The sequence below is a fragment of the Melopsittacus undulatus genome, chromosome 7 (assembly GCF_012275295.1).
Source record: "Melopsittacus undulatus isolate bMelUnd1 chromosome 7, bMelUnd1.mat.Z, whole genome shotgun sequence".
Classification (NCBI taxonomy): domain Eukaryota; kingdom Metazoa; phylum Chordata; class Aves; order Psittaciformes; family Psittaculidae; genus Melopsittacus; species Melopsittacus undulatus.
Window position 1 is genome coordinate 1,888,885 of NC_047533.1, and position 20,873 is coordinate 1,909,757.

Here is a 20,873-nt window from a genome sequence, read left to right on the forward strand (position 1 = left end):
TTGCCAGTCCAACTGGGAAAACAGTCCCTGGCAAAGCAGCACTGACAGAACACCAGTGTGGTGGAGAGGTCTGAGTAAGGTGAATGGGCTTCTCACTGGGAATTGCACAGTATTCCTTGGTAATGCCAACACTATAGAATCCCAGACCAGTTCAGGCTGGAAGGGACCTTAAAGCTCATCCAGTTCCATGGCCACGGACCCCTTCCACTGGAGCGGCTGCTCCAAGCCCCTGTGTCCAACCTGGCCTTGAGCACTGCCAGGGATGGGGCAGCCACAGCTTCTCTGGGCACCCTGTGCCAGCGCCTCAGCACCCTCACAGGGAACAGCTTCTGCCCTTTATCTAAGGATAAGACCCTGCAGAAGGAGCACTTCCCTTCATCAGGGTTACAAGATAGGACAATGGGTAATGGGTTATGGCGTAAATGGGACAGATTCATGTCCGATCTAAGGAAGTTCTTCCCTGTGAGGGTACTGAGGTGCTGGCACACGTTGGAACTGGATGATCTTACGGTCCTTTCCAACCCAAACCCATCTAGGACCCTGTGCTCACCTCACTATCGCCAGGTATATCCCCTCCATGAGCACACCGGCACGCAGGAGCAGGGAACACCACCCTTTACCACAGCAAAAGCACGCAGCCATCACACCCCTTTGAAACCCCTTTGAAACCCCTTATTCACATCCATCCCCGCTCACTGCGCAGCCGCTTCCACATCACCCTGACCCAGCGGATAGCTCCGAGGCCGGCTTCGGTGTGGAGACCCCATTCCCATTCCCATTCCCATTCCTATCCCCATTCCCATTCCCATTCCCATCCCCATCCCCATTCCTATTCCCATTCCCATTCCCATTTCCATTTCCATTCCCATTCCTATCCCCATTCCCATTCCCGTCCTATTCCTATTCTATTCTATTCCATCCCCATCCCCATCCCCATCCCCATCCCCATCCCCATTCCCCTCACGCTCCGCTGAACATCCGGGCACTCTCCCCCCCTTTGCGCGCCAAAATGAAGCCCCGCCCCCCCCTCAGCCCCGCCCCATCCACCAACTGCCGCTCGGGGCGCCACTGCGCATGCGCGGGGGCGGGAGGGGAACAGGGACCCGGCAGTGAGTCCCTAACAACGGGGCGCGTTGCTAGGGTGGCGGCGCATGCGCGCAAGGGCGGGGCGGGCTCGGCGTGAGGAGAGCCAGGGCGGGCGGGTTGAGGCTATGGAGGCCCGGGAGGAGCGGGTGCCTGTGAGTATGGAGGCCGAGGAGGGCATGGGGCAGGCGGGGTTCGGGGGTAACGTGTCAGAGAGGTGCTGGCAGCTCTGAGGAGCCCTTCACGCCGTGTCTGGCCTGGAGGAGTGGAGGGGTTCAGTTGTGTTTATGCTCTCAGCGGGAGTGTGGTGGAAATTGAGCAGGTTGTGCTGTGGGAAGGGGCTGTGGATGGTGGTTGTTGCGCCTCACAGAAGGGGATGAAACTGACCAGAGCCCTCTTCTTATCTGCTGGAGAAAAGGAGGGAAGTGACCGGCTGGATTCCTAGCCATTCCCTGTGTTATCCTCTGGGAGAAGGGTGGATGTAACCGGTCTGCTTCCTTATCTCCTCATGGGAGGAGGGGGTGTGTGGCTGTCCTGTTTCCTTTGTGCCTTATTCTGCCCTGGAGAGGGTTAGAGACCAAGGCAGGGGTGCAGCAGGCTTGGTCTGTAACCCTGTTGGCAACTCGGAGCCACTGGGACTGGAGTGCCTCGGTGGAGCCATTTATCTCCTAAGGCTCATACCTGCCTGTGCTGGAGATGGGGAAGAGGACAGCCATGGTGAGCCTGTGTGTCCCAGTGCATCCTACCGCGTCCTCGAGTTAGTGTCTTCCTGACTTTGTCCCTTCTGAAAGCAGTGGGAAGCTTCTTCCCTGTGGTGTTTCACTGTTCTGGCATCTGCAGTGTGCTGCTTTTCTCATGGTGGTTTCCAGAGGTGCACAGGGCTTGTAGCAGCTGCACAAGTTCTCACTCTTGCTCAGGCTGAGAGAGCTGGGCTGGGGCAGCCTGGACAAGAGAAGGCTCCTGAAGGGGAGAGCCCAGAGCAGCTCCAGTGCCTAAAGGGGCTGCAGGAAAGCTGGAGAGGGGCTTGGGACAAGGGCCTGTAGGGACAGGCCAAGGGGAATGGCTTGAACCTGCCCAAGAGAGGGGAGACTGAGCTGAACTCTTAGGCAGAAGCTGTTCCCTGGGAGGGTGCTGAGGCGCTGGCACAGGGTGCCCAGAGAAGCTGTGGCTGCCCCATCCCTGGCAGTGCTCAAGGCCAGGTTGGACACAGGGGCTTGGAGCAGCTGCTCCAGTGGAAGGGGTCCCTGCCCGTGGCAGGGGTTGGAGCTGGAGGAGCTTTAAGCTCCCTTCCAACCCAAACCAATCTGGGATTCTATGAAGCTGTTGGGAAGCATATTTGTGCAGGGTATTTTAAGAGCTGGTGATGGACACTTGGGTCTGGAGATGTTTATGGGTGTCAGTTCTGCATTAGGAAGCGTGTAAGAGGAGAACCCAGAATGAGTAGTTATGAGATGGTGCTCACTCCAAACCTCCCTCTCAGAGCTCGGAACTTGGATGCACGACAGCCACGTGGTAACCCTTGGTAGATGCCATATCAGCCTTTATTTATGTTCCTGGGAAAAACCATGGATGGCTGCAGGCTTCAATCTTAACAGGAAAAATAATAGAAACTGAACCAAAGAATGGAAACAGACATGTGAGTAAATATGACATGTTAAAGGCAAGTCTGGAAATAATGAATGTGTGAATGTGGGAACTCTGAGTAGTCTTAGTTCAGTTTCCAAAAGTCTTCTGCTGAAGGACCTTCACCATGTGTTTTCAGGCAGGCTGATTTGCAGGGAATAGAAGGCCAGGCTCTTTTGCTAATGTGTGTATTTTGTATCTAAGTGGAAAATAAGTTGATTTGAGTGCTGACATACAGGCCAGTTTCACACTTCATGTTTCAAAGTTGTATATGATGTTATAGACTGGTGTCTTTGCCTCTTGCTTCTTACCTTAAAGCTCATCCAGTTCCAACCCCCTGCCGCGGGCAGGGACACCTTCCACTAGACCAGTTGCTCCAAGCCCCATCCAGCCTGGCCTTGAACGCTGCCAGGGATGGGGTATCTATCACAGGCCTGTTGTTTTGATCCTTTTTAGGTGTCAGTTTGGCTGTTTCACAGTGGCCGTTGGTTGCTTCCTTGTCTGTGTTTTGTGCTGTGGTTAATTGCTGCTCTGACAACCAGAGCTCAGCTCTGGGAATACCCGATGGAGCTGAGCCAAGCTTGCTGCTGATGTGCTGCTGTTCTTCTGGGTCAAGGGGATGCAGGTGCAGACAGATAGTAGGCCAAACAGTCTTATTCCTGTTGTAGTATGGCTCCTCTTACACCTTTAGTGCCTATTTCTACTGCAAGAGACTATTTTAGCTCTAATTTCAATTGAGAAAGAGAGAATAACACTGAAACATGATGTTTGTATTTTGTGCCATGCAATGCTGTGGTTTCATGAGTGCCTCATAAATCAGTGAACCTCAGCTCACCTGTGGAAAGATGTGACCTGTGTGCTGTGCTTGGCTAAGATGTTATTGCCTCTGTGTAGTTTTGTCACATATTACAACAGCTAGGCCATGGACTGTGTAATTATGCTTAAAATTGCCTTAAGAAACATCTACTTAACTCTTACCTCAAGTTTGTGCTTACTGAAAAGAGACTGGGATATCTTCCTGCCAAAGTGCCATTGATGATAACTTAGAGGCATTATGGAACTTATGGCATCAGAGTGAAAAGTAATTCTTTAACCAGCACAGTGATACTTTGCACTGTGTGTGCTCTTTCTTGTTTTATCAGTGAAAATACTTTGTCTGTTCCCTCTTTCAGGTTATTTTTGATTACGAGGATGACAGGAGTCCTGTAAACTTAATGATCCTGCATTTAGCTAAGCATTAAGTATTACAAATAAGATACAAGAGGATCAAGGCTTTGGTTCCCATTCTTCAATGCTGCAAATTGCCATCTGCATCCCAGGAAGTCAATAATAGAACTTTTTCTATCTCCTTTTTCTTTTTCAAAGCTAAGTAGAAGCATCAAAGTATGTACTGACAGAGGCACCTTTTATTTCAGTGCTAGTTTAGTGTGGAGAAGAGAAAGGAATGAGCATTTTCTTAAAGCTCAGAGGACAGCACAACACAATTACAGCTCTTGGAACTAGGATCAAAACAAACTAACAAAAAATGATTCAAAATCTGCTTTTCCAGTGGCCCAAACATGAGCATGTAAAGGAGTAGCTGACCTTCTCATTACATAAAGCGCTCAGGAGCACTGTTAAGTGCTTCTGTTGGAGTTAGGATTTGGACAGCAAGCAATTAAGGGTTCTTTTTGCCCAGGAATGGGAAAAAAATGGCCAAGCTACCTTATGTGAAGCTGAATTTTGTCTTTATTTGCAATAAGCAGAGAAGAGCTTGTTGCCTGTGGGAAAGTGAAGTTGTCATTATTAGCTGTTAGGCTGCTGAGGTGGCTGTAGCAGTGGTTGCACGTTGGGAATTTAGTATGTTCTTGTAACTGCAAATTAGGCTTTCATCTACACTGCCTTTCCCAGGAGAGACTGGGCTAGATGATCTGTGAGGTCCCCTCTGACTGAGCTGCTCTACGAAACCCAAACTAATTAGTTCTGAATTAACAGCAAGAGTTACCAGGAAATAGGATAAACCTGTAGTTTCATTTTGATCTTCCTCTTTACTCTGCATGCCTGGTAGAAGAGCTTGTAGGTGAGTAGTGCCTAGTGTGGTGGAAGCTTATGGAAGTGGCTGTTTAGGTAAGATGGACATACATAACCCATATGGCTGGATGGGATGTATCTGATGGAGTGGTTGAGCTGGCTGGTGGCCCCTTTCTATCATCTTTGGAAGGTTGTGATGACTGGGAGGAGGTTGTAATAACTGCAGGAAGGTTGATGTTATACCCTTTTTCAAGAAGGGCAGGTAAGAGGACCTGAAGAACTACTGTCCAGTTTGACCAGTCAGATGATCAAAATCCAACTGGTGGTGTTCCTCTGGAGGTCAGTCCTTAGGCTAATGCTGTGTCACATCACCACTGGTGTCCTTGGTGGATGGGGGATGCACTCAGTGGATGACACCACATTGGAGGGAGTGGATGATACATTGGAGGGTGGTGCTGCCATGCAGAGGGACCTTGGCAAGATGGATTAATGGCCCAGGAGCAATCTCATGAGGTTCAGCTATGAAAAAATACAGAGGATTTTTCCCATGAAAGAGCATCCCTGGACATCAGCACTGACTGGTGGCCCTTTAGAGAAGAGCCTGAAGGTCTGTGGGCAGCAAGTTGAATGTTAGGTGACAGAGCACTCTACAATGAAAGCTATCCATGCATTGGACTGCATTAATGGAAGCATAATTAACAGCTGAGGGAACTGAATATTCCCTCCTCTGGGCCACAGCTGGATCTTCTCTCTTCTTCTGGGCTGCCAGTACAAGCAAGAGGTCAGCACTGTGGATTGAGACTGGTGGAGGCCACCAAGATGGTCAGGCTGGAGCATGTGGTGTGTGAAGAGAAGCTGCAGAGGTTGGGTTTGTCTGTCTGGAAGGAGGAGGATGAAGGTGAGGGTCTGGTAATGGTGCTTTTCTGATGGAAGAGGGATTTAGGAGAGGCAAAGGACTCTTGGAGATGCACAGTGACAGGACAAGCAGCACTGGCGATGTGTTACAGTAAGGAGAAGTTCTAACTGGAGATAGGGAAATTCTTTTATATGAAGAAGATGGTGAAGTGCTGGACCAGGACTCCACAAAGGTGATGGAGCCTTCATGCTTAGAAATAGAAGCTGAGAGGATGAGGCCAGAGGAATCTGATCTAGCCTGGAAGTTAGTCCTGCCTTGAGGAGCAGGTTGGCTTAGGTGACATCCAGAGGTCCCTTAACTTCAGTTATACCCTGATTACCTGAATAAAACTTCTGATTCAGGCATTAGTATGTATTACAGTAATCAGCTTTCAGATTGCGTTCAGTGCCCATGGCTGGGGTGTGGCTGAACAGAGTGCTGCCAGCCTTGGTAGCCCTGCATTCTTGGGAGAGTCATTGCAGATCAGCAGTGATGAATTTTCCATGTGTTTTGAGACATTCCATAGAGGTAATCCCAGAGTGGTTTGGGTGGGAATGGACCTTAAAGCTCATCCAGTTCTAACCCCTGCCAGGGGCAGGGACCCCTTCCACTGGAGCAGCTGCTCCAAGCCCCTGTGTCCAACCTGGCCTTGAGCACTGCCAGGGATGGGGCAGCTACAGCTTCTCTGGGCACCCTGTGCCAGCACCTCAGCACCCTCCCAGGGAGGAGTTTCTGCCTAAGAGCTCAGCTCAATCTATTGATGTTAGAAAGTTGACAGTGGAAACTACTATTTTTGATAGATTCCAAGTTGTGTGACAGCAGCATTTGCACTGTCAGTGTCTATTGTGTAAATATAAATTCAGTGTTTATTGTGTAACAAAGCAACCAAACCCAAAAACTAAATTTTATTGTCTAAAATCACCTTTCTAGAATGATTTCAGCCTACCCCACACAGTTTATTGTGTGCTGAAGCAGGGTTGATTCAGACTATAAAGCTACGATACATGGAGTTGTTGGGTTATTGTGAGATGCAGTTGCACTGATGTAGCATGAAGGGAATTCTGAGCCTGCATATAGCCTCTGAAATGCCTTTTTTTGCACAGCATTCACTTTGCTTTTCCTCAGCCCTTCATTACAAGCCAATAAGTGCTCCATGAAATGAGCAGGTGGATATAAAACTGTGACCTACATTGTCTCTGTTCTGGCACAATAGTTCCTTTAATCCTCAGGGACAGGGTGGCTGACTCCATGGTTTAGCTGTAAAGATGCACTTGTTTCTCCCTATTTGCTCTTCCTCTGCATTGGGGCAGTCATTGCCCTGCAGTGTTGCTGACTCCAAGTGGCATGAGGCTCACACTGCACTGTCAGTACATGCAGGTGAGAGTGCAAGCTCACACCTTGGCTTCCTTCTTCCTCAGCCTTCCCACATTGGGGTAAGACCCACGATACAGGCTGAAAACCTTAATTTAGGTTTTGTGACAGCTTTTATAGCTTTTAAAAAGTCATTATCCAGTAATGTTTGAACATAAGCCAATGGACAAAGCAAAACTAGAACCATTTGGAGGGTAGTATGAGTTGTATAGCTCCGAAGGAACCTCTAGTGAGAGGATTTCAGTGGTACATCCTTTGGGTCCAGTTACAAGCAAATGTGCCTGGGATTTGTAGGATGGAGACTTCTCTGTGTCTGTATTTAATTGTACATACAGACAATCAAATTCATCCTTGTCTGAAATAGAAGTTTAATTATTCATTAATTGTGGGTTTTCTGTTGTATGCTTCTTTATCCACTAGGAGTAGAACATGAAAGCTCAGAAATGGAAGGATTTAGAACAAACTATTTGAAAACACTTGAAATAGAGAAAGAAAATACCCAGCGGGACTGTTACAAACAGCTTAATTCAAGCCTGGTTTATGGCCACCTTTGAGAGTCAGTGATCCAGTAGCTGAAGAGGTGGTGAAGTATGATGGTATCATGGCCTCACAAGTGTTTTTGATCTTGGGATGAACTAAGAAAATACGCAGCATGTTTGGAAGGCATTTCAGGTGCAGCTTTTGATGATTTTTCCTGGCTTCTTCCTGTTACGTGATTCATCAATGGAAATACTTGGTTAGTAGATGGTGAGACCTAATGAATAAGTCAATAAAGCTGTGCTAAATGGTCAGAATGGGGATTGTTCTTAGCAGATGGGGAAAAATAAGTCCTGGAGTTAGCAAGATGAAATGCAGCAAAGGCAAGATCGGAGTAGGATCCACCTGCATTGTTAGTGATCACCTTAATTTGATACAAGTGCTTCCTAAGGTGTAAAGAGTTGGTCCTGAGCTCTGCTGCCTGTTTTCCAGCTGCATGTTCAGATGGGTAAGGGAAGTGAAACACTGATTTATACTGAATTAGCCATGAACCTCAGATTTTTATTATTTTGTTTTAGGAGGGAGAAATGAGACAAAATGAAGTATTTGAAAGAAATTAGTGTATTTCATAGAATCCCAGACTGGTTTGTGTTGGAAGGGACCTTAAATCCCATCCAGCTCCAACCCCTGCCACGGGCAGGGACCCCTTCCACTGGAGCAGCTGCTCCAAGCCCCTGTGTCCAACCTGGCCTTGAGCACTGCCAGGGATGGGGCAGCCACAGCTTCTCTGGGCACCCTGTGCCAGCGCCTCAGCACCCTCCCAGGGAACAGCTTCTGCCTAAGAGCTCAGCTCAGTCTCCCCTCTCTTGGGCAGGTTAAAACCATTCCCCTTGGCCTGTCCCTACATCCCCAAATGTATGATGTTTTGAGAAGGTCACACTTTTAGAACTGTTTATCTAGGGAGTTCTTTCCCATATTGGGGCTGTTCAGCCTGGAGAAGAGAAGCTGCGTGGAGACCTTATAGCAGCCTTCCAGTATCTGAAGGGGGCTGACAGGGATGCTGGGGAGGGACTATTCATTAGGGACTGTAGTGACAGGACAAGGGGTAATGGGTTGAAACTTAATCAGGGGAAGTTTAGATTGGATATAAGGAAGAAATTCTTTACTGTGAGGGTGCTGAGGCACTGGAATGGGTTGCCCAGGGAAGTTGTGAATGCAGCATCCCTGGCAGTGTTCAAGGCCAGGTTGGACAGAGCCTTGGGCACCATGGTTTAGTGTGAGCCCGCCCATGATGGGGAGGCTGGAACTGGATGATCTTAAGGTCCTTTCCAACCCTAACTCTTCTATGATTCTGTGATTGATTCTATATAATGGGACTTTCATGGTTGGACCTGATAATCTTAAAGGTTTTTACTAACCTAGTTGACTCTATGATTTGTATCTCTCTAGATCTTTTTCTTTGTGGTTAGAATCACAGGCTGGTTTGGGTTGTAAGGGACCTTCCAAGATCATCCAGTTCCATCCCCCTGCCACAGGCAGGGACACCTTTCACTAGACCAGGTTGCTCAACACAAGACCTGTCTTTTTGTTGTGCTGCCTTTCCTTATGTGACATTTTAACTATGATATTTCCATTGCTGCGTGGGTCAGAACACAGTAAGGAACGCTGAGTCTGGCTACTCACGTTTCAAACCTGAGAAGCATTCCTCTTTCTTTCTATGAAATGTAGCATCAATTAATACCCAACAGGAATTGCTGTTGCTACCATTTAAGTTAATAGCACTGTGTTGTGTGGGGGTGGTTGTAGTTGTTCAGCTTTATTTTTGTCTTTTCCTCTCATTATGGATTTAGCAGCAAAATCTATCTTTGATATATTGGATCTCAGGAAGAAAAACCTTGGTAAATGTTCTTCATTTGAGTTTAATTACATGGAAGCCCTCAGAGATGATTATACTAATTTACTAAACCCTAACGTGTTGCTTGCAACTGCTTTATGTACCATGGTGCACACAGTCCTAATATGTAGTAGATTTCTTCCTTTATGCTGATTCCTTAATACTGCTCTTTGCTATGAGGATTAAGCAGGAAATAACGAAGCTGAACATGCTGCTGTTTGTTTGCTTCCTTCCCCTGCAAACCCCCAGGTCCCAGTGGCTTGGTTCTCTTGGAAAAGGAGAGATTCTTTCTGGTGTTTGGTTAATGTGCATCAGGTTCATTTCAAGAGCAATGCTAAATCCATGAGGAAGCAGGAGAAGCTGCCGCTGAGGAGTGTGTGGGCCTGAAGCACTGCCACTTCTGGGGCATTTGTTATGTGAAAACGTAAACCAAACTTGGGTGGTAGCAGGAGAATCTGACTTGTGTGGGAAGTATTTGACTTCAGGAACCGATCATCTTTCCGTAAGGTCCTCCTGTTACCTGGGTAGCTCAAGCTGCACCAGCACCTCACCAACCTCACAGGGAAGAGCTTCTCAATCTCCCTTTTGATAGGGGTCTATAGGGACAGACCAAGGGGAATGGCTTGAACCTGCTCGAGGGGAGATTAAGATGAGCTCTTAGGCAGAAGCTCTTCCCTGGGAGGGTGCTGAGTGCCCAGAGAAGCTGTGGCTGCCCCATCCCTGGCAGTGTTCAAGGCCAGGTTGGACACAGGGGCTTGGAGCAGCTGCTCCAGTGGAAGGGGTCCCTGCCCATGGCAGGGGTTGGAGCTGGATGAGCTTTAATGTCCCTTCCAGCGCAAACCATTCTATTATCTGATTTCATGCTCTCATTCATGCTTTAATCTCCTTGGCTCATGATGCTGTAGTTGTTCTTTTTGACGTTCTCTCACAACTTGCAGGCAAAGACAGATGAGATTTTAGAGCATCAAGTAAGACACGTGCCACTATGGGCTGATCGGAGTACTCAGCGGATGAGCTGTGCTGCTGATCTGCTGTGTTGTTGAACACTAGGGGAACTTGGTGTACAACAGGAAGATAAATATTTATCAGGCACACTCTAAAGTCATGGTGTGAATCAGTGCTGATAAAACATTTTGGGGCCTTTGCATGGAAGGTGCTACTTGAATGATCTCAGCAATAGTAGTAGTACTACAATTCCTTCCTGCTCTTTTGGGCGACCGAGTATCTCAGCCTTTGGTAGCACTGGATATAACTGTACTCTGAATCTTCTGGAATGTTGCTATTTGTAGTAATTGCATCATAACTCATTAGAATTCCTTCTGGATAATTCTGCATATGGTACACTTCTGGCTCTGTTCCCCCAAATAAGTCTTGTCAAACCTATTTGAAATTCTAATGGGAGATTAGAATGGGAGATTTAGTGTGAGGTGTCCCTGCCCATGGCAAGGGGTTTGGAACTGGATGATCTTAAGGTCCTTTCCAACCTTAATTATTCTATGATTCTATGAATGGGGTTTAAACACTGAGTGTTCAGGGAGTATTGGGGAGGGGGAAGTACTTCTGGGATGAAAACTTCCCCAGAGTGGAGCTCACTTGGACTTTATCCTTCTGTACCCCCCTTGGAGCCCCATTTGCCTAAGGCTTGGGGAACCCTCCAAGGAATTTTCTTTCTGACTCCAGCTGAGAGTGAATTGTGCTTTTCTTATTCATTCTATCATCAAAGATTTTGGTAAAAGATTAACATATGAAGCTACAGGTAGAACGAATCTGTTCAGATGATATATTTTTCATGTTATTTGAATATACCATACCAGATGCATTGAAACTGTATGAAAAAAAAGGGTCAAATGGAAAGCTTGGCTTTAAGGTTTAATGATATTATTATCTTTAGGTAGCCGGTTTCTCTCTGAAAGCAGATTAATCAGGAAACTTTGGGAACTGAGGAATTCTCTTCATGCCAAGTGCTCCTCTCCATGCTGGTGGCTAGAGTGAGGGAATGCTGTGATGCCAGTGCTGCAGCACAGAAAAGGGATTATAACTGAAGTGGTTGACAGGTACACGAGTAACTAAATGCTTTGGAGAGAAATATCTGACCACAGGCTGAAGAAGGTCGATATAAAAAGGGGAGACTGAAGAGTAACCTGCACATAACATGCACAGTTGGCTTGTGTAGTGTTTTGTTCATTGTGTGCATCTTGAATGCTGTCATTACTCATCCCTTCTGATACCCTCTACACCACCCACTCCATCAGCTCGGCTCAGTGTATCTAAATACAATCAGTACCTGTTTTTGGAATGGCTTTTCTAATCACACCCAGTCCTTTACCCAACTGTTCATTTCCAGCTGGATTAATAAAATTGCCCTTTTCTGAAGATGCACATTGTAAATCCAAATATTCTATAACAGGCCTTAATTAAATTACCAAACAGCTACTGGAAAGCTTTTACCTTTCGAGCTATTGTCACACATATTTTAGTGCTCCTTCTTTTAGTTGATTAGTGTGAACAACAGGAGCCAGGGGAATGCAAGAGGGATTGAATATATGCATACAGGCTGCCATTATTATGTTGAGTCCCTCTACAAAGCCCAAACAAACTTATTTTGTGCAGGGAATTAATTGAGATGAGTAGGTTCTGCCTGGTTGAGCCCCAGTTTCACCGGTGTGATTTGTACAGGATCAATAATGAACATTTTCCTTTTGAGTGCTACAGCTCTTCTCAACTTGGACAAAAATACTCATGAATTCCAGGTAATGTACTTGACATTGACCTCTATGAACAGTTCTGTTGTGTGCTTGTTTCAGTGATGCTGTTTGGTGGAAGGATTTATGGTGGCAAATGGTGCTGAAATTCTGGAAGTTTGGGTGAGCAGCAGCTTAGGGAGGGGATCCTGCCCCTCTGCTGTGCTCTGGGGAGACCCCCCCTGCAGCCCTCCTCCAGCTCTGGGGCAGCAGCACAAGAGGGACGTGGAGCTGCTGGAGAGAGGCCAGAGGAGGCCATGGAGCTGCTGCGAGGGCTGGAGCAGCTCTGCTCTGGAGCCATGCTGAGAGAGCTGGGCTGGGGCAGCCTGGACAAGAGAAGGCTCCTGAAGGGGAGAGCCCAGGGCAGCTCCAGTGCCTAAAGGGGCTGCAGGAAAGCTGGAGAGGGGCTTGGGACAAGGGCCTGGAGGGACAGGCCAAGGGGAATGGCTTTAAACTGAGAGGAGATTATGTAATCCATTCTGTGATTCTATGAAAACTGAATCCCCAGTTGTTCAATGATTGTTTTTTGTTGTTTTTCTGTTTTCAGGCTATAATCCTCAGATATACACTAGTATAAACCTAGTGTAGTATTTTCATCACAACACTATCTTTGAGCTAGTTTCCATTTGTAATTTGCTGTAACCCTGGTCCTGCTACTGCCTCTTAAGAGTTTTCAGATCTGTCTACTTCAAAATAGAATCATAGAATGGTTTGGGTTGGAAAAGACTTTAAGATCATCCAGTTCCAGCCCCCAATTTGGATGTTAGTACAGAGTTATGCTCTAATCTGTGTGAGCTCTGATTCCTTTCAGACCTTGGTTTTAATGACGTGTTCAGTGTGTGATTAAGGAAATCTGTACTTGCCTCAGGATACAGTCATAGAATCATAGAATCATAGAATAGTTAGGATTGGAAAGCAACTTAAGATCATCCAGTTCCAACCCCCCTGCCATGGGCAGGGACACCCCACACTAAACCATATCACCCAAGGCTTCATCCAACCTGGTCTTGAACACTGCCAGGGATGAAATCAGCTAGATTGCAAAAGACCTTTAAGATCATCAAGTCCAACCATAGTCACACTTCTGTCTGCTGGATGTGCTGCCAAGTATTTGATTACCCTGAGAATTGCATAAGATCACAATTGTTTTGAAAGAACTTAATTGATAAAAACTTGTATTTCCAAATTGTCGTGGTTTAAGCCCAGTCAGCCATGCAGCTCACTCCCCCCTCTTCTACCCCCCCACCCTGCTCCCAGAGAGATGGGGAGGAGAATCAAAAGGATGTAACTCCCATGGGTTGAGATAAGAACAGTCCAGTAACTAAGGTATAACTCAAACCACTGCTGCTACCACCAATAATGACAATGATAGGGGAAATAACAAGGGAAGAGAATACAGCTGCTCGCCACCCGCCGACCGATACCCAGCCCGAACGAGCAGTGATCTGACCCTTCCTTGTAACTGTCCCCAGTTTCTATACCAGGCATGACGTGCTATGGTATGGAATACCTCTTTGGCTAGTTTGGGTCAGGTGTCCTGTCTCTGCTTCCTCCTGGCTTCCCCTCCTCTCTGGTAGAGCATGAGACTCAAAGTCTTTGGTCTGACTAAACATGACTTAGCAACAACTAAAACCATTGGTGTTATCAGCGCTGTTCCCAGGCTGAAAGTCAAAACCACAGCACTGCACTGCTACTAAGGAGAAGAATGACTGCTGCTGTTGAACCCAGGACACAAAATGATGAGAAGAATCTTGTGCAAAACATATGGTTCATATCAAGTTTCTGATGTGAAAAGTAACATTTGGTAACTTAATGGTGCTTTAAAAGGTAGAAAAGCTTGCAGCTATTAAGTAGCAATGATGCTGTACTACTATCAACTCAGTGGGATGCTTTCTTGCTTATATTAGCATATAATTATAGATACTGATAATGATGGGTTGTTTTATTGATCTTCTCAATTCTCTGCACTGAAAGCTGGTCTGTGCCTCTTCTGTAATTAAAGTTTAGCTGGTTTAATTACTTCCCAGTGATCCCAATGCTAATTCTTTAATGAATAATGTGAACCAAAGATGCTCCTTTCCATTTGAGCATGAACTGGAAGTCTGTCTTTAAATATAGTAACCAATTGGCTTGGATTCTTGAGCATTGTTTGTGTGAACTCAGTATCCTGTAACTAGAAACTTCACTTAGAGACAAATCAAACTCTTGTGCATGTTAATCCCCATTTGTACAATGCAAACCATCTTTACCAGTTAGTGTCTGGAGCTGGACTGAACCAGTAACCTGCTGAAGTGTTTGTCCGGGTCAGGATTCCTCTTTCTAAGTGGGAGATTTCATTCTATTTTGGCACAAGTCATCTGCAGTGGCAGGATCTGGAGCTTGAGTTTCAAAGTGATGGGAGGCTAGTGGTCAGATAGTGGCAACTCGGGTGGTAGTGGGAACTGAGTCTGGACTTCAGCAGTTCATAGTGCATCATATTCTTTTGCATTAAAATCTGAGTATATATGAAATAAAATATGATTTAGAAGCAATACTTCCATTGTTTCACAACTTCATCCTTTGGAAATGTGTCTTATAAAGCTTTCTTCATGCCTGAGCACTTCTGTTTTCTCCTACCTGTCCTTAGGGAATTGAGTCATGGTATCAGCTCCCTGCAGAAGTGGATGTCAGCCGGTTAACTGCTGCCTCAGAGACCAAGCTTGGCCTGACTGGTGATAGAAACGACTTGACAGAGTTCCCTACCCTGGAGGAAGGAGTGTTGCCTTCAGCAGAAGTATCTAGAAGGCAGTCTCCTGGAGATACAGCACATGGCTTACAAATGGGTATGGTCAAAGCTGCCTTGGTTTAACTGCTGAATGATTAGGATTATACTATTAAATCAGTCCCTAACATGGATTTGGCTTGTTTTAGTGAGAACTGGTGATGACAAAACGTATTCTGTGTAATTTGGGTGGGGGCAGTCCCAGGCACAGCTACAGGTTGGGCAGAGAAGTGATTCATAGCAGCCTGAGGAGAAGGACTTACGGGTGCTGGGTGGTAGAAAGCTCCCCATGACCTGGCTTCAGTGTGCACTTGAGCCCAGAACCCCCTCTGTGTGCTGGGCTGCACCCCCAGAGTGTGAGCAGCAGCTCAGGGAGGGGATTCTCCCATTTTGCTGGGCTCTGGGGAGACTCCATTTGCAACACTGTGTGCAATTCTGGTGTCCCCAACATAAGAAGGACATGGAACTGTTGGAGCAAGTCCAGAGGAGGCCATGAGGATGATTGGGGCTGGAGCAGCTCCTGTATGGAGACAGGCTGAGAGAGTTGGGGCTGTTCAGCCTGGAGAAGAGAAGCTGCATGGAGACCTCAGAGCAGCTTCCAGTGTCTGAAGGGGGCTGCAAGGATGCTGGGGAGGGACTGTTCATTAGGGACTGTAGTGATAGGACAAGGGGTGATGGGTTCAAACTGAAACAGGGGAAGTTCAGGTTGGAGATAAGGAAGATGTTGTTCCTGGGGAGGGTGCTGAGGCGCCTGCACAGGCTGCCCAGAGAAGCTGTGGCTGCCCCATCCCTGGCAGTGTTCAAGGCCAGGTTGGACACAGGGGCTTGGAGCAGCTGCTCCAGTGGAAGGGGTCCCTGCCCGTGGCAGGGGTTGGAGCTGGAGGAGCTTTAAGGTCCCTTCCAGCACAAACCAATAAAAATGCCTTGATATTTGTTAAGGTTTGTGTTTTAAATGCAACTGGAATTAAAGAGAGAGCAACAGGCTTTTTAATATGATACAAAGATGTAAGAACTTTCTCAACTGCTGCTATTTCATTTGTTGCTCTCTAGAGAGTGTGCCAATAGCTACAGGCTTTTTGTAGATGCGCTTAAAATTCTAGCTATGGGAGGCAAGGTGAGGGAAGGGAGAAACAGAAGCTATAATACTAATTTATTCCTTCTCCTCCTCAAAAGTGTTTTGAATTTCATTTGGGGGATGGAGGGGAGAGAATCATAATGACAGTTGTATCGGAATCGCTCCTGCTCTCCTGTGGAACAGATTGACAAAGCCAAGAAGGTTTTGTTTTTGTTTTGCCTTCCTTTTTTATCTCCCACAAATGGCAGCTTGACTCTGGCATTCAGACTTGTCAGCAGGCTGGAAGATGAAGTAGCATGCCCAGCTTTGCTTGTGCAGGGAATTCAACTGTGAGGAAGCTTCTGACCTTCAGAGCGACAGCGGGAAGAGTCACTGTTTTGACACGAGATGCTCGAGAAGTGCTGTACTGACGTCACTCGTTGCTTTAAGCATCCAGCACCTGCTTCTCTGCCTGCAAAACCTGGGTTATGTCTGAGCAAAATGAGCCCCTAAATCATAGAAAGCATCCAGAATGTGATAGCCCTGATCTTTCTGCCTCCTGAATAAAAGAAGTTATGGGAAACATGAGTTCGTGTGCTGTAAGAATCAAAAAAATGAGAGGATGTAGAGTATGTGATATGGTTGGAGTTGTATTTTAGAATGATAGAATCTATACTGGTTTGGGTTGGAAGGGAGCTTAAAGCTCCTCCAGCTCCAGCCCCTGCCCCGGGCAGTGACCCCTTCCACTGGAGCAGCTGCTCCAAGCCCCTGTGTCCAACCTGGCCTTGAGCACTGCCAGGGATGGGGCAGCCACAGCTTCTCTGGGCACCCTGTGCCAGCGCCTCAGCACCCTCCCAGGGAACAGCTTCTGCCTAAGAGCTCAGCTCAGTCTCCCCTCTCTTGGGCAGGTTCAAGCCATTCCCCTTGGCCTGTCCCTCCAGGCCCTTGTCCCAAGCCCCTCTCCAGCTTTCCTGCAGCCGTTTTAGGCACTGGAGCTGCTCTAAGGTCTCCTCAGGGCTGCTCTATCCAGTCTCCCCCAGCCTGTGTTTGTGCAGGGGGTTGCCCTGACCCAGAGGCAGGACCTTACTCTTGGCCCTGTTGAAGTCCAGAAGGTTCACATGGTCCCATCTCTCCCCCCTGTCCAGGTTCACTCTGGAATTTTCTATATATAAAAATATATATGTTATCTATTTTAAATATTGAATTCCATGAGGATGCTTTTTCAGGTCATCGCAGCGGAGGCAAGCTGGAAGAGAGGGTTTCCACTGAGGATGTGTCAGCAATGAACCTTGACTATTCCCTTCTTTTTTTTCTGTTCCCTTTTTTTCTCCTCACTCTTCTTTCTTGGCCTTGTCACTCATCTGCTGTTTCAAGGCAATGATTACACCCACAGTTCTCCAACTGGAAACCTCTGGGGAAGGCAGGCAACTGTCAGCCTGAGGCAGATTTGCATGGCAAAGCCAGAATGTTCTTTGGAGAAGCCAGGGGAGCAACCCTGCGTGGAGTGGAGGTTTGTCTCAGTCTATCTGAGGAGCTAAAATCTGCTACTGCAAGGAAGAGCCTGGCTTTGCCTTGTCCTGCAGACATACTCCTGCAGCAGCCCCTCTGCCAAACCCACTGTGAATCAGTGCAGTGGAATCAGCTTGCTGTTTCTGGGATCCCAGGCTGGTTTGGGTTGGAAAGGACCTTAAGATCATCATTTAGTTCTAACCTGCTGCCATAGGCGGGGACACCTTCCACTGTGCTGTGATTCCAGGTGAGAAAAGTGCCCTATGTCAATGGTCTGTGCAGTGAGACTGGCAAATATCAGCCTCATCCAGGTGTTTTCCCTGTAAGACCTCGGGAATTTCTGAAGTTTCCCATAGGGAAGAGCCAAGAGCACCCTTGAAGGGCCTCCCTAAATGCAGTGAGGATTTCCTGTTTATAATCCTACTTAAGGAATCATTTTTCATCTAGTTCAGTGCTGGGTTGACTTTTTTAACACAGATGCTGAGTGGTACTTATGTGTTTGTTGATAACATCTTTAGAGCATTGATTTATCAGCCAAATGGTGTGACTTCCATTGTGTGTGTGTCTATAAATGTGTGTGTGCACGTTTATTTCACCAATATATGTGGAGATGCATTAAATTCTTTAGCAAGATATATTCTGGATAGCATTTGACAGCTTTGTTTCAATTACATGTAGTTCCCTCCCTCAGTCTGTTTTGTTTCTTCATTTACAAAGGCAGCACCCCCAGAATTACTGTGTGGAAAAGCTTTTCCTTTAATCACTCCTGATTTAGTGTAGCTTTAAAGCACATTCTCATTCAGAGGGAAGAAGTTAAGCTGAAAATGAGCAAGGTTGATTTTCCCCTTCTATTACATGAATACAAGTGAGATACTGGTTCTGCAAACACAAAGGATAACATAGTGCGAGATGAAAAGTGTGATTTGATAACAGCCATTGCTGTTGCCTCTGTTCACTAATACCATCTGAACTGTAAAACCAGATCTGGGAGGGAAATAAAGTCCATCTGCCACAGTTAGGATAGTTTAGGTCCAGCTTTCTTAATGCTTCTTAAAATACGTGTTCTTGTGTCTCTCATGTGATTCTTTATCCAAGATGGATCTACTTGGTATTTTCAAGTGAAACATCAGAGAACTGTCTGAGTAAATGCACACTGAACAGAATAAGTGCATTGGAAATAGTCTGCTCCCAGTGCGTAGCTGGGAATAAGGAATGGAACGTGCAACCTTGATCTGGTTCTAGGTATCAGCCACTGGGAACAACCCTCTTTGTGTCCTGTGAAGTATGCATGAAATAACACTTGGATATAGCAGTGAATTAGATCAGTCTCTTCTTCCCTGATTTTAAATCCCGAGTTAAATTATGGTTAAAGGCACAGAAGTACCTGAGTCTGGTGCATTTGATCCCAATCTTGGTTGTGCTCCACAATATAACAGAGCCCTGAGGTGCTGTTAGATTATAAATGAGACATCTCTGACCTTGTTCCTTATTTTCTTGCCTCCCTCTATGCTGATGTTGCCATTTTCTCTACTTTTTTTACCCTTCCATGTATGTTAGAGTTATTTTTTCATCTAGCCTTACACAGATGCTTGTCAGTCTATACTTGAGCCTCTTCTGAATGGCTTCTCTTGTCAGAGAGTAGCTGTTTGTGCCTATTTCTTTAGATATATATCATTTCCTTTCCTATAACCTTGCAAAAAGCAGGTGGCTTTTATTACTTTTCACTCCTGTTTGGTATTGCAAATCCAGCCTGGTTTGTGTTGGAAGGGACTTTAAAGCTCCTCCAGCTCCAACCCCTGCCATGGGCAGGGACCCCTTCCACTGGAGCAGTTGCTCCAAGCCCCTGTGTCCAACCTGGCCTTGAGCACTGCCAGGGATGGGGCAGCCACAGCTTCTCTGGGCACCCTGTGCCAGCGCCTCAGCACCCTCCCAGGGAACAGCTTCTGCCTAAGAGCTCAGCTCAGTCTCCCCTCTCTTGGGCAGGTTCAAGCCATTCCCCTTGGCCTGTCCCTCCAGGCCCTTGTCCCAAGCCCCTCTCCAGCTTTCCTGCAGCCCCTTTAGGCACTGGAGCTGCTCTCAGGTCTCCCCAGAGCACAGCAGAGGGGCAGGATCCCCTCCCTGAGCTGCTGCTCACACTCTGGGGGTGCAGCCCAGCACATGGGGGGGTTCTGGGCTGGTTAAGATGGAAGTACAGTGCAGTGGTGACTGGTGCAGGCATTTATCTGGTAAACCGGGAGGAGATTTTGCCTTTAAAGAGGTGCTGGATAAACAAAGACTCCTCACTTCAGTTGCTGTAGCATGTTTGTGCCATCTGTACTACAGATGCTTCCTCTAGGATGCGTTAAGTTGACCATGTGGTGGAGACAGCTGCCGAGGTAGAAGGGGATCTCTGAAACTATAGCAGTCCTATTACTTTTGTAGCTGCTGCTGAGGTGGGAGTAGAGGACATCCAGATTTTGAGCCAGCTTTGCTGTGTGATGTAGGATTATTCCTATCTATGTAATTATTCTCTCACAACACAGTGATCTAAAGTCATTATGAAAACATTCATTGGAGATATTAAATTAAAAGTGAATCAGATATTTTGTCTTATGCTTGGGTACCACTCATCAGATGATGCAGTAGAGGCCGTAGAAAGCCTGAGGATAAAGCTGATGTGATGTAAACTTGATTTTTGTATGTAATAGTCTTATCTGATGTGATTATGGCTCTGTAAGTGATGCAGAGTATGGCTGGTCTGAGATGCTTGAAAACTAATGAACCTAAGTTAAATGAATGGAGATTCTGGTTCCCCAAGTCATATTCTTGACCACAAATAGCTTATTTTGCTTTAAAAATAAAGCTTAGTTAATAAAGTATTGGAGGTAATTTTCTTCTGCATCCATCAAGTGTGCCTGTAGGCATTTACACTGATCAGGTCCCCAGTTTATAGTTGCTTTTATTCTTGTGGTATAAAACACTTCCATTTATACACAGTGAACTGAAAGTGCCAGCTCCCTCCAGGAACAAGGGAATATGATAGAAACTAAGATTTATTGCTGGTGTGGTACTACTGTTATGGTGATGACTGAGTTTTATTATTTATGTCTTGAAACCCTAAAGAAAAAACCTTATGTAGCTTTTGCCATAATCAGAATCTATGGAAAAATGGAGACTGGGAAAGGCATTACTGGGGGTTCTTGGTTTTGAAAGCAGTGAGTGGGGTAGAAGCCCTGTGGCTGTAGAGTCTGCATGGAAATCCCCAGATGAGTGAGTGGAGAAGGACAGGGATGTGCACAAGGAGAAGTTTAAGGTTAAGAGAGTGAGTTGGAGATGTCAGTTTGAGACTAACAAGAAGAAACCTGAATTTGGTAAGAAAAAGCTGGATTTACTCTAGGAGGGAACATGCCTCAGTAGGGGATCTAAGCGATGGGATTACATCATTTTCACTGCACTTGGCACGGGTTTGGGTTCTG

General features: G+C 46.5%; 1 long non-coding RNA gene across 1 annotated transcript; it reads left to right on the plus strand.

The window, feature by feature from the left end:
* Window positions 1–1,197: 1,197 nt before the first annotated feature.
* On the plus strand, window positions 1,198–16,460 carry LOC117436540 (uncharacterized). Its single transcript, XR_004549876.1, has 3 exons — window positions 1,198–1,238; window positions 14,721–14,916; window positions 16,179–16,460. It is a non-coding gene; the product is annotated as an uncharacterized lncRNA (long non-coding RNA).
* The last annotated feature ends 4,413 nt before the right edge of the window (window positions 16,461–20,873 follow it).